Below are 11,825 nucleotides of genomic sequence, written 5' to 3'. Positions count from 1 at the left end.
AGGGCAGGGGGGGCTGCAGCGTGGGGATGGGGTATTGCTGGGAAGGGGGCCAGGGCAGGTGGGGCTGCAGCGTGGGGATGGGGTATTGCTGGGAAGGGGGCAGGGCTGCAGTGTGGGGATGGGGTATTGCTGGGAAGGGGGCAGGGCAGGTGGGGCTGCAGCGTGGGGATGGGGTATTGCTGGGAAGGGGGCAGGGCAGGTGGGGCTGCAGCGTGGGGATGGGGTATTGCTGGGAAGGGGGGCAGGGCAGGTGGGGCTGCAGCGTGGGGATGGGGTATTGGTGGGAAGGGGGCCAGGGCAGGTGGGGCTGCAGCGTGGGGATGGGGTATTGCTGGGAAGGGGGCAGGGCTGCAGTGTGGGGATGGGGTATTGCTGGGAAGGGGGGCAGGGCAGGTGGGGCTGCAGCGTGGGGATGGGGTATTGCTGGGAAGGGGGGCAGGGCAGGTGGGGCTGCAGCGTGGGGATGGGGTATTGCTGGGAAGGGGGGCAGGGCAGGTGGGGCTGCAGCGTGGGGATGGGGTATTGCTGGGAAGGGGGCAGGGCAGGTGGGGCTGCAGCGTGGGGATGGGGTATTGCTGGGAAGGGGGCAGGGCAGGTGGGGCTGCAGCGTGGGGATGGGGTATTGCTGGGAAGGGGGGCAGGGCAGGCGGGGCTGCAGCGTCGGGATGGGGTATTGCTGGCAAGGGGGGAAGGGAAGGTGGGGCTGCAGCGTGGGGATGGGGTATTGCTGGGAAGGGGGCAGGGCTGCAGTGTGGGGATGGGGTATTGCTGGGAAGGGGGCAGGGCAGGTGGGGCTGCAGCGTGGGGATGGGGTATTGCTGGGAAGGGGGCAGGGCAGGTGGGGCTGCAGCGTGGGGATGGGGTATTGCTGGGAAGGGGGGCAGGGCAGGTTGGGCTGCAGCGTGGGGATGGGGTATTGTTGGGAAGGGGGGCAGGGCAGGTGGGGCTGCAGCGTGGGGATGGGGTATTGCTGGGAAGGGGGGCAGGGCAGGTGGGGCTGCAGCGTGGGGATGGGGTATTGCTGGGAAGGGGGCAGGGCAGGGGGGGCTGCAGCGTGGGGATGGGGTATTGCTGGGAAGGGGGGCAGGGCAGGTGGGGCTGCAGCGTGGGGATGGGGTATTGCTGGGAAGGGGGGCAGGGCAGGTGGGGCTGCAGCGTGGGGATGGGGTATTGCTGGGAAGGGGGCAGGGCAGGTGGGGCTGCAGCGTGGGGATGGGGTATTGCTGGGGAGGGGGGCAGGCAAGGCTGCAGTGTGGGGAGAATGTGGGGTGGGTGGGGGAGAGGGGTGCACAGGGATGCACTTGGGTAATGGTCCATACCAGCCCAGGTTATAACAGGGATCCAGGCCTATGGACTGGAGGCAGCTCTGGAGGTAATGTATATGGCCTGCGGGACAAGCTGAGACTGGCAGCATGCAGCTGCAGAGAGGGTGAAGGGCTGGGGATGGAGCATCTGGGCTGAGGCGGGAACAATGGGGGCTGAAAGTGGTGCTGGGGAGAAGCCAGCGGCGCTTTCTGCAACAGGGGGTTGCCTCTGCCTCTTGCTCCTCTCCCCGCACCCAGGCTGGCCCAGCTGCAGGTCGATAGGGCGGTGCCAGAGGCATTAACGGCAGGAAACGAGGGCCAGCAGACAAGATCGATAAGTCACTGTTGTTATGAGGAAGCATATTTCTATCTGGGCTGGTTTTTCCAAGCTCCAGCAGCCCCCGAAGATGGAGAGCTTGGCGGTGGCACAGTGTCTGGGGATGATGCGTGCCTGCAGCTCCAGCTAATGGACCAGAGGATGCTCAGTGTCCCATTAGTATTGTAAAGGAAGCAAGGGAGACTTTTGTAGCGCTCTGCAGCTTCTGCCTGTTGTGGTGATGGCTGAGAGTTAAACATTCATCAGGTCACATTTGGCCCCAACTGACATGTTTGTGATTTTTGTTTTTAATACAAGTTTCTCTGACACCTCAGGCCACTAGAAATCCAATGGAAACAGGTGGATGGACTGCTCCCCCCCCCCAATCTCCGCATGTAGCAGGGGTGGGGTAGTGCAGGTGAGCTTGATGCTGCGGCAGACAAGAAACAACCGATTTATGGAATTGTTTCTGTTTGCTGATGGGTAACGGGATAAAGGGGAATGGAGGGGGGGGGTCTGTTTTCTGATGGGTAAAGGGAAATGGGGGGTTTTCTAATGAGTTTTGCCTGAGTAAGAACTTCAACATTTGGGTTTCTCGCTCAGAAAGTGTCACCAACCTTCTCCCTTCAATCAAACATCTGTTCAAAAACGTGGGGATACCTTTTTTCTTACCTTATTCTTGCTTTTCCTGTCACCTCCTCTTGTACTTCTGGTTCTGACCTGAGTCCAGAAGGTGCCAAAATACCACTAGAGAGTCCTTTAGGGTAATTGTAGCCTAAACAGCAAATAATCCACTTACTGCAGAAATATCCCGATGACTTGCAAGGAAGTGAGGGTTAGTGAGGTTTCCATCCCACATCTGTAGACTTAGGAGGTTTGGAAAGTTTATGTTGCTGTGGCTGTCCAGCGCTTGCATTCAGAAAGCCACTTCACAAGAGAAAGATTCTTCCATTGACCCATCTCTCCCAATCCCCTGCCATGTGATGTTACCCAGCAATGGTTCATTCTGCAGACCACCAGGAAAGCTTCTGTGAGCCACGTTTTGAGCAGCACTTCTCTAGCTGTTCATCCTACTACCTTCTAGGTGTTTATCTGAACCAAACCTTGGTCCTCTGGAGGTTTGCCAGTTACCTACTCAGGTAGAGATGGGGCAGATGGACCTTGCAGAAAGAAATGCCTTTTTCAACTATGCCTAGATTAACTCCAGTGATGGTATGTCAGAAAGATCTTGAAAGACCCAACACCAAACTGAGGGTCCATGGGTGAATTCCTGGCCTCTGTGAAGTTAATGGCACAACACCTGTCAACGTCATTAGGGTCAGGATTGCATCTTACATGCTTTCGTCATCTAATGAGTGAAGGTGACTGTAGTTCTAGGATCATACGTCAAAGTTGTTGGCCACTTTCACCAGGAGGAGTTGGAGCATTTGTATTAAATTGCATTCGATAAAATCAGATCTCTCTGGGTGTGTCTTTCTTTTATCACTTTTTAAAATCTCTCTTTTATGATGTGTTGTCAATTTAATTTTGGCAACATACAAGTCCACGAAAGGCATCCGGGCCCGATGGGTGGGTAAAGCCTGGGAAACTGCCCTCTCTAACCTGAGCGGCATCTCTGCATTGAGCAGATCATTTTAAAGGTGCTGCAGGCCCTTCCAAAGAAGCTGTCCTTGCAGTAAGTATTCAGCTCCTTCCGTGCAGTGCCAGAGCCTGCTGTGCCTGAGCAGTCAGTTGAGCTTAGATCCAAGCCATCGGTGTTTCCAAAGTGGCTGTGGGCTCTTCCCTGATCCTTCATGTTCAGCTGCAAATCACATTTTAAAGTGAAAGGTTCTTCCATGCGCTTACCTCTGCCTTTTCATGACAATCATCTTGTCGCAATGTGGCCAGGGTATTCAAATCTAACATAAATGCCCATCATAACATCAGAATGGTCATATTGGCTCAGACCAATGGCCCATCTAGCCCAGTATCCTGTCTTCCAACAGTGACCAGTGCCAGATGCCTCAAAGGATTGCAATCCAGATTACCTGACTCCCAGGCCAGTGAACTAATTCACAAGACAGATTTCCTCTTCCATACATTTGGGGATAGTCACAAAGGCCTGGTCTACACTAAAAAGGGGGTTCGAATTAGGGTACGCAAATTCAGCTACGTGAATAGTGTAGCTGAATTCGAAGTACCCTAATTCGAACTACTCACCCGTCCAGACGCGGCGGGGTCGAACTCCGCGGCTCCAAGGTCGACTCCGCCACCGCCGTTTGCAGTGGTGGAGTACCGGAGTCGACCGCGGCGCTTCCGGAGTTCGAACTATCGCGTCTAGATCAGACGCGATAGTTCGAACTCCGAGAAGTCGAACTCACCGCGTCGACCCGGACGGTAAGTGTAGACTAGCCCAAAGAAGCATGATGAACATCATCTTAGGGTAGTGTTTCTCCAGTCCACATACATCTCATTGTTTATTAGGTGTATTCTGTCACACTTTGCTCTTTTATAGCCATCGAGGAACTCACAGAGCATTGTAGGCTGCCACAAGGGAAGGGTTCCACAACAGCACCGAGCACTGCTGAAACCCACAAACGCAGCATGGAGCCCTGGATGGGCCATACCGGCCCTTGAGAGATACCACAGGGAGCTTGTCTCTTTCATACACTTTATCAACACTTGTCTTGGTGGGACAAGAGTGTGAGGCAGTGTGAGGCAGAGGCAGAGGCACAGCAGGTTAGTGGCCATGCTGATAACAGCTACATTTTGCGGTATTCTGCACTAGTGATTGAAACACAGCTGGGCAGGAAACAGTTTTCTTCCCCCTGAAAATTTTCAAGATGTCAAAACAATTATCCTACCATGAATCGGGAGGAAAAGTCGAAATCTTGAAAATTTTCACAAACCAAAAACGCAGGGAAAAAAAAATCATTTCAGGCCCATTGAAACATTTCATTTTGAACTGGTTTGTTTCAGTTTTGAGCATTTAATTTTGTTATTACTGTACTAAAATCAGTCTAAATTTCAAAACAAAAAGTCATTCAAACTGAAAAAAAACTGATGTTTTCATTTTGAAAATGGTGAAACAAAACAATGACAATTTCAAATCTCTGTTATTAGTCAAAACTTTTATTGAGTTGAAAATGCATCAGAATCAAGCCATTCATTCCCTCAAAACGTTTAATTTTCGATCAATTAGAATCTTCTGATGGAAAAAATGTTTAGTCAAAAAATTCCTGACTAGTTCTCATTGAGAATTCTGTAGTAATGATTGCAGGTATCGTTGCATTTTTCACACTGACTCTTTTTATTTCTAGCATCTCTTGGGCACTTTTGATAAGTTAATGGCTCACTGGGCATGGATCCCAAAACCTTTCTCCTAGATCAGTCAATTAATGGGCTCTGCTCAAGAGTGGTTTAGTTAAAGAATTTCACAACAGTTGCTCTTAGCTGCATTTAATGCTCTTCTGATGTCATCTGAGAATCTTTGGAAGGGATCCCTCCCAATACACGCAGCTGTGCACACAAACACACAGTTTTCATGTTGCATGTGCACTCCAATATTTGCCGGCCCCAGTGCATGCTGGCTTCTTAGAGAGACTCCACCTGCCTTTCTCACGCAAGTCAAAATGCTTTCGACTCCTAGACTCCAAGGCCAGAAGGGATCATCTAGTCTGACCTCCTGCACATCGCAGGCCCCAGAACCTCACCCACCCACTCCTGTAATAGAACCCCTAACCTCTGGCTGAGTTACTGAAGTCCTCAACTGTTCTTTTAAAGACCAAGTTACACAGAATTCCACCATTTACTCTAGTTCAAACTAGCAAGTAACTCATGCCCCATGCTGCAGAGGAAAGTGAACCCCCCCCCGCCAGGTCTCTGCCAATCTGAGCTGGAGGGAAATTCCTTCCCAGCCCTCAAATATGCTGATCAGTTAGACCCTGAGCATGTGAGCAAGACCCACCAGCCAGACACCCGGGAAAGAATTCTCTGTAGTATCTCAGAGCCCTCTCCATCTAGTGTCCCATCCCCAGTTGTCTGATTCCCAGGGGGCATTTATACCTAAAGTACAAAGAGGCTCTGGAGCGTACCAAATTTAGGGGGCTAAGAAGCTGAGCTGTTCACTCGTTCCCATAATGAGAACTGACAGCTTATAATTGGGTTCCATGAGAAGGAGCCTCAGGAGGATCTATAAGGTTACGCCATTTTTCAAAATATGTTGTTCAAATTATTCTTGTTGTTGTTTTGGTGGTCGGGGGGGTGCTCTGGTGACTGATCTCAAATTCGATTTGTTGCCTTGGTTTTACTTCATGACCCACACGAGCACCTTGAGTCATCCCACAGCTCCCCTGCTTGGGGGCCATTCCAAGGAACGCCGGGATCCCAATGCCCCCAGGGCTCTGCTATGTTTTAGGGACAATCCTGCAGACCAGAGGGGGCGGGGGCAGAGAGATGGTGCTGTGCGGCCATAATACTAAACAGAATTGCCTCCATTTGGGCTGCAATTCTAGATCTAGATCTTTGCTCTAAGAGCAAAAGCATGAGCCTCGACTACCTGGGCTAATGGACTCTCTAGCTAAATCGCAGCAGAGGTAGACTCTGATAGTCTTATGTGTATCAGCCATTCAAGGGAGACAAAGCCACTATAGGGGACTCTCCCACTATGGTTTATAGAAACAGAGTCTGATTTTTAGCCTACACCAGTCTCAACAACACTAAGTACTTTCCATCCTCAGAGAACTTTACAAACACAAATTAACCCTCACAACCCCCACCCCCAATGAACAGGATTAGGATTAGTCCCATTTTACTTATGGGGAAACTGAGGCACAGAGGAGTTATGTGAACAAGGTTAGAATTCAGCCATTCCTGGTTCCCAGTCCTTCACTCAAACCACATCTCTCTGAGGAACAAGGAGGAAAAGTGGCCTGCGCCAAAAAAAAAAAAGAGAGAGAGAGAGAGATAGGCCTATGCTGGAACCTAACTCAAAACTGCTGTCAGTTGTTTGGGGTCACATGTGAGTCCCCTGATTCAAGTCCACCTCTATGGTTTTGGTTCTGGGTTGGCTCCAGAATGGGAAGGGACCTGTTCTCTGACTCCAGTTAGAGTGTGGCTGAGATCTCAAGACCTCACCAGATTTCCACCATAATTCAAGATGGCAGAAACTCCCAGACACATTCCTGCAACCTCCCACTCAAAGGACAAACTCAACAGCCAGAGCCAAAGTCTACGCCCTCTGAATCACAGTTTCCAATCAGGCTCAGCTATTCTTATTCTGAGGCACTGCATTGTGTTGCCAACTCTCACAACTTTATCCCATGATATTTGGTGTCTGGATATTTTATCGTGATAGCTGGTGCTTTTCCTTAAAGCCCCAGCTCCTGGAGTCAACTGATTAGATAAGAATCTCAATTTTCATTAAAAAAAAAGAGAGTAAGGTTCTATCATGGTTGCCAAGAAAAGCTTGAAAACATGAACTGAGTTCACCTTCAAGCTCAGAAACCAGAATTCAAATAAAGAGAACCCCAAATATTTTTTGTAATAACCTGGGTTGGGTTTTTTAATCACAACTCAAGATCTTTGTTTGGGTTGGCAATACTGCTGCAGTGACTGCACCTGGCCGTGCATGACAAGAAGCTATTACGGGCAAGTCCAGTGCTTCTGTGGGAGTCAGGTACCTTTTTAATTAAAGGAAATTAGGATTGGTTTTGAAGTAACAAGCTGCAAACAGAAAGAGGCAAAGAATGTATTCTCCTTAGAAAGCTGATCATAGTGCAATTAGAGCTCTATAGCTCCCTTGCCTGCCTCTGTACAATGCCTGCAAAGCAGGAGAAGTAATTTAAAAGGAAGTTACTTCCCTGTAAAATATGCACAGTCTTAACCGCTTTACTGAGGTGCAGCCAGCATGGCTTTTTATTAGAGCCAGGGAACATTCCAGCTCCCAGCAGTAATTAAAAAATTTAGCAGGAAAACAATGGAAATCTCAGGCTAAGGTTTTGGGTTTTTTTCAAAGTGCTGCAAAACTGAAGGCTACTACGTCTTTCCATCAACTCCGATATATATATTACCCCTTTGCCATACAGCTAATGCACCTCTTACTCCTGGGTAGAGCTGTGCAAATAATGTCTTTTTCAGTTCATTGACAACTCAGAAAAAAAAATTATTTAGTGTCAAACTGAAAATGAATTTTTTTGAATTTTTCAGCAGATCAAAAAACCCCAAACATTTAGTTTTGAGTTGAACTAAACGCTTTGATTAGATTTCAAGTGTTTTTTAATGTTTTTGAATAAAATGTAAGCACATTTTGAATCAGAAACAATTTGACTTTGGGGGAATTTTTTGTTTTTGTTTTGGGTTTTAAAGGTTATTTGATTTTACTTACATGAACAATTCAGTGAAAACAAAATTGATAACACGTAAAAATTGAACTTTAGCAATGCCATTTCACTGAAAGAAGTTTTGGCTGTAATATGTCCCTATTGGTAAATTATTCCAGTGGTTAACTACCCTCACTGTTAAAAGTTTGCAGCTTATTTCCAGTTTTAGAGATTTGTCTGGCTTCAATTTCCAACCACTCGATCTTGTTAGACCTCTTTCTGCTACACTGAAGAGCCCTGTATTATTAAACATGTGTTCCCCATGCGATCTCCATCAATTCACCTCATAACCTCTTTGATAATCTCAACAGATTGAGCTCCTGAGCCTGTCTCTGTAAGGCATGTTTTCCAATCCTTTAATCATTCTCATGGCTCTTCTCTGAACCCACTCATTTGATCAAAATCCTTCTTGAATTGTGGACACCAGAACTGGACACAGCTTCCCCCGTGTTCCAAGATATATTGAAAAATCATCATGAATGCTGCAGAGAGCTTCCTAGGTAGCTTCTTTGGGTCTGGGGTTTCCTTTTGGGTCCTCTAAATCCTATCAATATATAAGATGTTCTTTCTTCCCTTCCTCTTTCTTGTATGAAACTGAATAACCATCTTCTAAGAGCATAAGGATAAATGCACTCCTGGCATTGCAACGGCAAGGACTCACATGCATGAACTACAGAACTGCTGGATTCTTGTACGAGCACAACTGTGCTCCGCTGTGGAATTTGTGTGTTTCCGCCTTACACGAAGCATCAGTTGAAACCAAGCAGGCAGGTGTCCCTGAAGAAGCAGACTGAAAATAGATCTCTGCATCTCCGTGTTGGGTAATTAAGTAGCTATTGGGCAATGCTAGAGGCACAGGTACACATCTCCGTAGCTAATAGCCACCTTCTGGCACAGAACCTGATGGATGGAAATTAATCTACCTGTGACTGTATTTTATTGCATCAGAGACACAAAGTGTAACCAATTTCTCATATCCGGATATTAAAAAACCCTGCTCGGAGCCAAGCAGTTATCCACTTCCTGGCATACTTTAGCAGTGGAAACAAGCTTCCACTTGACAATAAGAGTTGCTTGTAGAACCCAGACAAGATAAAGGCTTCAGATAGTAATGTTGACACGAAAAAAATCAACAAAAGCAAAGTCTACATTTGCTCCCTTTGTCGACAGATCATGTCCGCATGTTGACAGCGAGAGCAATGGACTATGGGTATGTATCCCACAGTGCCTGGCGACACCATCTGTCGCTAGATGCTGTGGGAAGGCGGAAACGGTGTGATGTCTACACTGGCTGTTTACAGACAATAAAGAGAGGGGAAAAGACAAAAGTCTCTCACAGGGGTGAAAGATTTTTTTTGCCCAAACTTGCCAGTGTAGACAAGCCCTAAGTAAGAAGAAACACCAGCATGTTGACTTGCAGCAAGAGCAGATCCGAGGAACAAACATACATCCCCCTCCTCTGAACCCAGTTTAAAATCTATTGGCTGCACTGAGTGACTCCAGGGTTACAAGTGTTTTCCTAGCTCAGGGGTTGGCAACCTCTGGCATGCGGCTCGCCAGGGTGAGCACCCTGGTGGGCTGGGCCAGTTTGTTTACCTGCCGCGTTGTAAGGTTCAGCCAACCGTGGCTCCCACTGGCCACAGTTCGCTGTCCCAGGCCAATACGGGTGGTGGGAAACTGTGGCCAGCACATCCTTCAGCGCGCACTTCCTGTTGCCCCCATTGGCCTGGGACGGCGAACCACAGCCAGTGGGAACCGCGGTCCACCGAACCTGCCAATGCGGCAGGTAAACAAACTGGCCCGGCCCACCAGAGTGCTTACCCTGGCGAGCCGTGTGCCAGAGGTTGCCGACCCATCCTAGCTGAATACAACCTACCCTTTCCCTCTGCTCTCTCAGAGTCCAGCCAGAGTTGCTAGTGGGTTATTAATTATTGGGATCCCATCATGCTAGTTGCTAAGCACACATGAAGAGAGACAGTCTGTGACCTGGGTACAAGACAGACAAATTGAGGGAGGGGAAACAGAGAAACGGAGAAAGGAATTGACTCATCCAAAGTCACTTAGAAAGTCAGTGGCAGAGCCAGGAACAGACCCCAGGCTCCTAGTCTGGTGCTCTCCACTATACCAGGATGGCTCCCACTGTTAGTAGATGTGTGTGAAATCTTCAACTCTAGTACTGAAATCTAGTGGTTCTGGGTCCAAGCTTCTCTGGGAACATTCATTCCTTTGTATTAGGCAAGCTTTCACTAAAATTGGACACACAAATATTTTGCACTGCCTAGATGTCCATGAGGCAGCTTTTCAGAATGCACTGCATGGTGAGCTGGACAGATCCCTTGTTAGCTACCTTGGCCAGTCACTAATGAGGGCGTCAGTCACGGAAGTCCAGTTAGAACTTTGTAAACCAACATGCCCAGGAGTGATCAAAGAGCTCCACCTACTCTCTCCTATTTTCTTGGGGTTCAATATAACTGTGGCCAGCTGGATGGGTCAGTCATTGATGGTGGGGTTTTCAAAATGGCCCATTGATTTTCCATAGGACTAATGCTCCGCAACCATCTAGGTGCTTTTGAAAATTTGACCCCATGCCTTGTTTCTACCATACAGTACATTTGTAATGGGAACCTTTCAAAATATATCTGTCACGGCAGTGCAACATATGTTCTTTGAGATCTATTATGATTTGCTAAAGAGATAGCATTAACCACTCAACTATTCCTTTGAAGAGCCTATGGCTAGTTGATAGCCCTCAGCAGCTTCTGTCCGGATACACATCCCCAGTGGCTGGCAAAAGCCAACTGGATCCATTTAATGGCAGTTGTCCCTCTATCTTGCAAGAGATGAAGCTACAGTAATGAAAATCAGCCTCCATTCTATATTACACTGTCAGAATTTCTCTCTCTCACCAACAATCAAGTTGACACTAAGCTAATTACACAGAAATCTTTAAACATGAAAAATTGTTACTGGCCTCGAAAGGAAAAGTCAGAGTGGCTTTAAATGGCAATTGTTTGTCTCTCACTTCCGCAGAAATTCAAAAGGCGAAATTGTCAGACAAAATACACACAGGCACCTGTGTTAGAGAGCTGCAAACCCTGCCCAATGGGCAAGCAGGCACCAGGCCCTCCTCTCTCGCACCCTACTGCGTGGGTTAGCCAGCACTGCCTGAACAATCTGATCTCAAGGAGCAATTACAGTCGCATGAAGTCTGAGTTGTACACAAACGTCAACGACAAACCTCGTGGAAAGTGACTCTCCTGGCCACTTTACATAATTTAGACACTGGAAAAAAACCTCTTTGAAGTAATCTAGAGTGAGGGCTTATTTCCTTTGCCTCCTGGATAGTGTAGGATTGTTCACTGTGGGACTTTTGCTAGCGAGTTGTGCAGGCTGCTTTTAGGTTCTGAAGTAATGGGACTTTGTCAGGTGCCTGGCTTGGGGAAACATCCCACAATCAGATAGAACCATTTTCCTGATCCTCAGACCAAGTTTTCCTTCTCGGACGGTACTCCAGTTTCTCCTACTTATCACCCCTTACTGCACCCCAGACAATTCCTCTGCCTCTTATAGACTCAGAGACTTTAAGGTCAGAAGGGACCACCAGGATCATCTAGTCCAACCTCCTGCACAACGCAGGCCACAGAATCTCACCCACCCACTCCTGCAACAACTCCCCACAGATCCCTCCAGACGTCCTGCCCCCAGCTAATCTATGCCAGGCATATTTACCTCCTGGTATCTACTTTCCTAAATCAATCCCTCAAGCCCTCTTGATGTTTCCCCGCCACAGCAGGCTTCTTGCCTGGCATATAGAGGACAGTGCCCAAGAGGAGGTGAATAATGTGG

The sequence above is a fragment of the Mauremys mutica genome, chromosome 21, assembly GCF_020497125.1.
Source record: "Mauremys mutica isolate MM-2020 ecotype Southern chromosome 21, ASM2049712v1, whole genome shotgun sequence".
Lineage (NCBI taxonomy): Eukaryota > Metazoa > Chordata > Testudines > Geoemydidae > Mauremys > Mauremys mutica.
Note: the sequence above shows the minus strand (reverse complement) of the source record.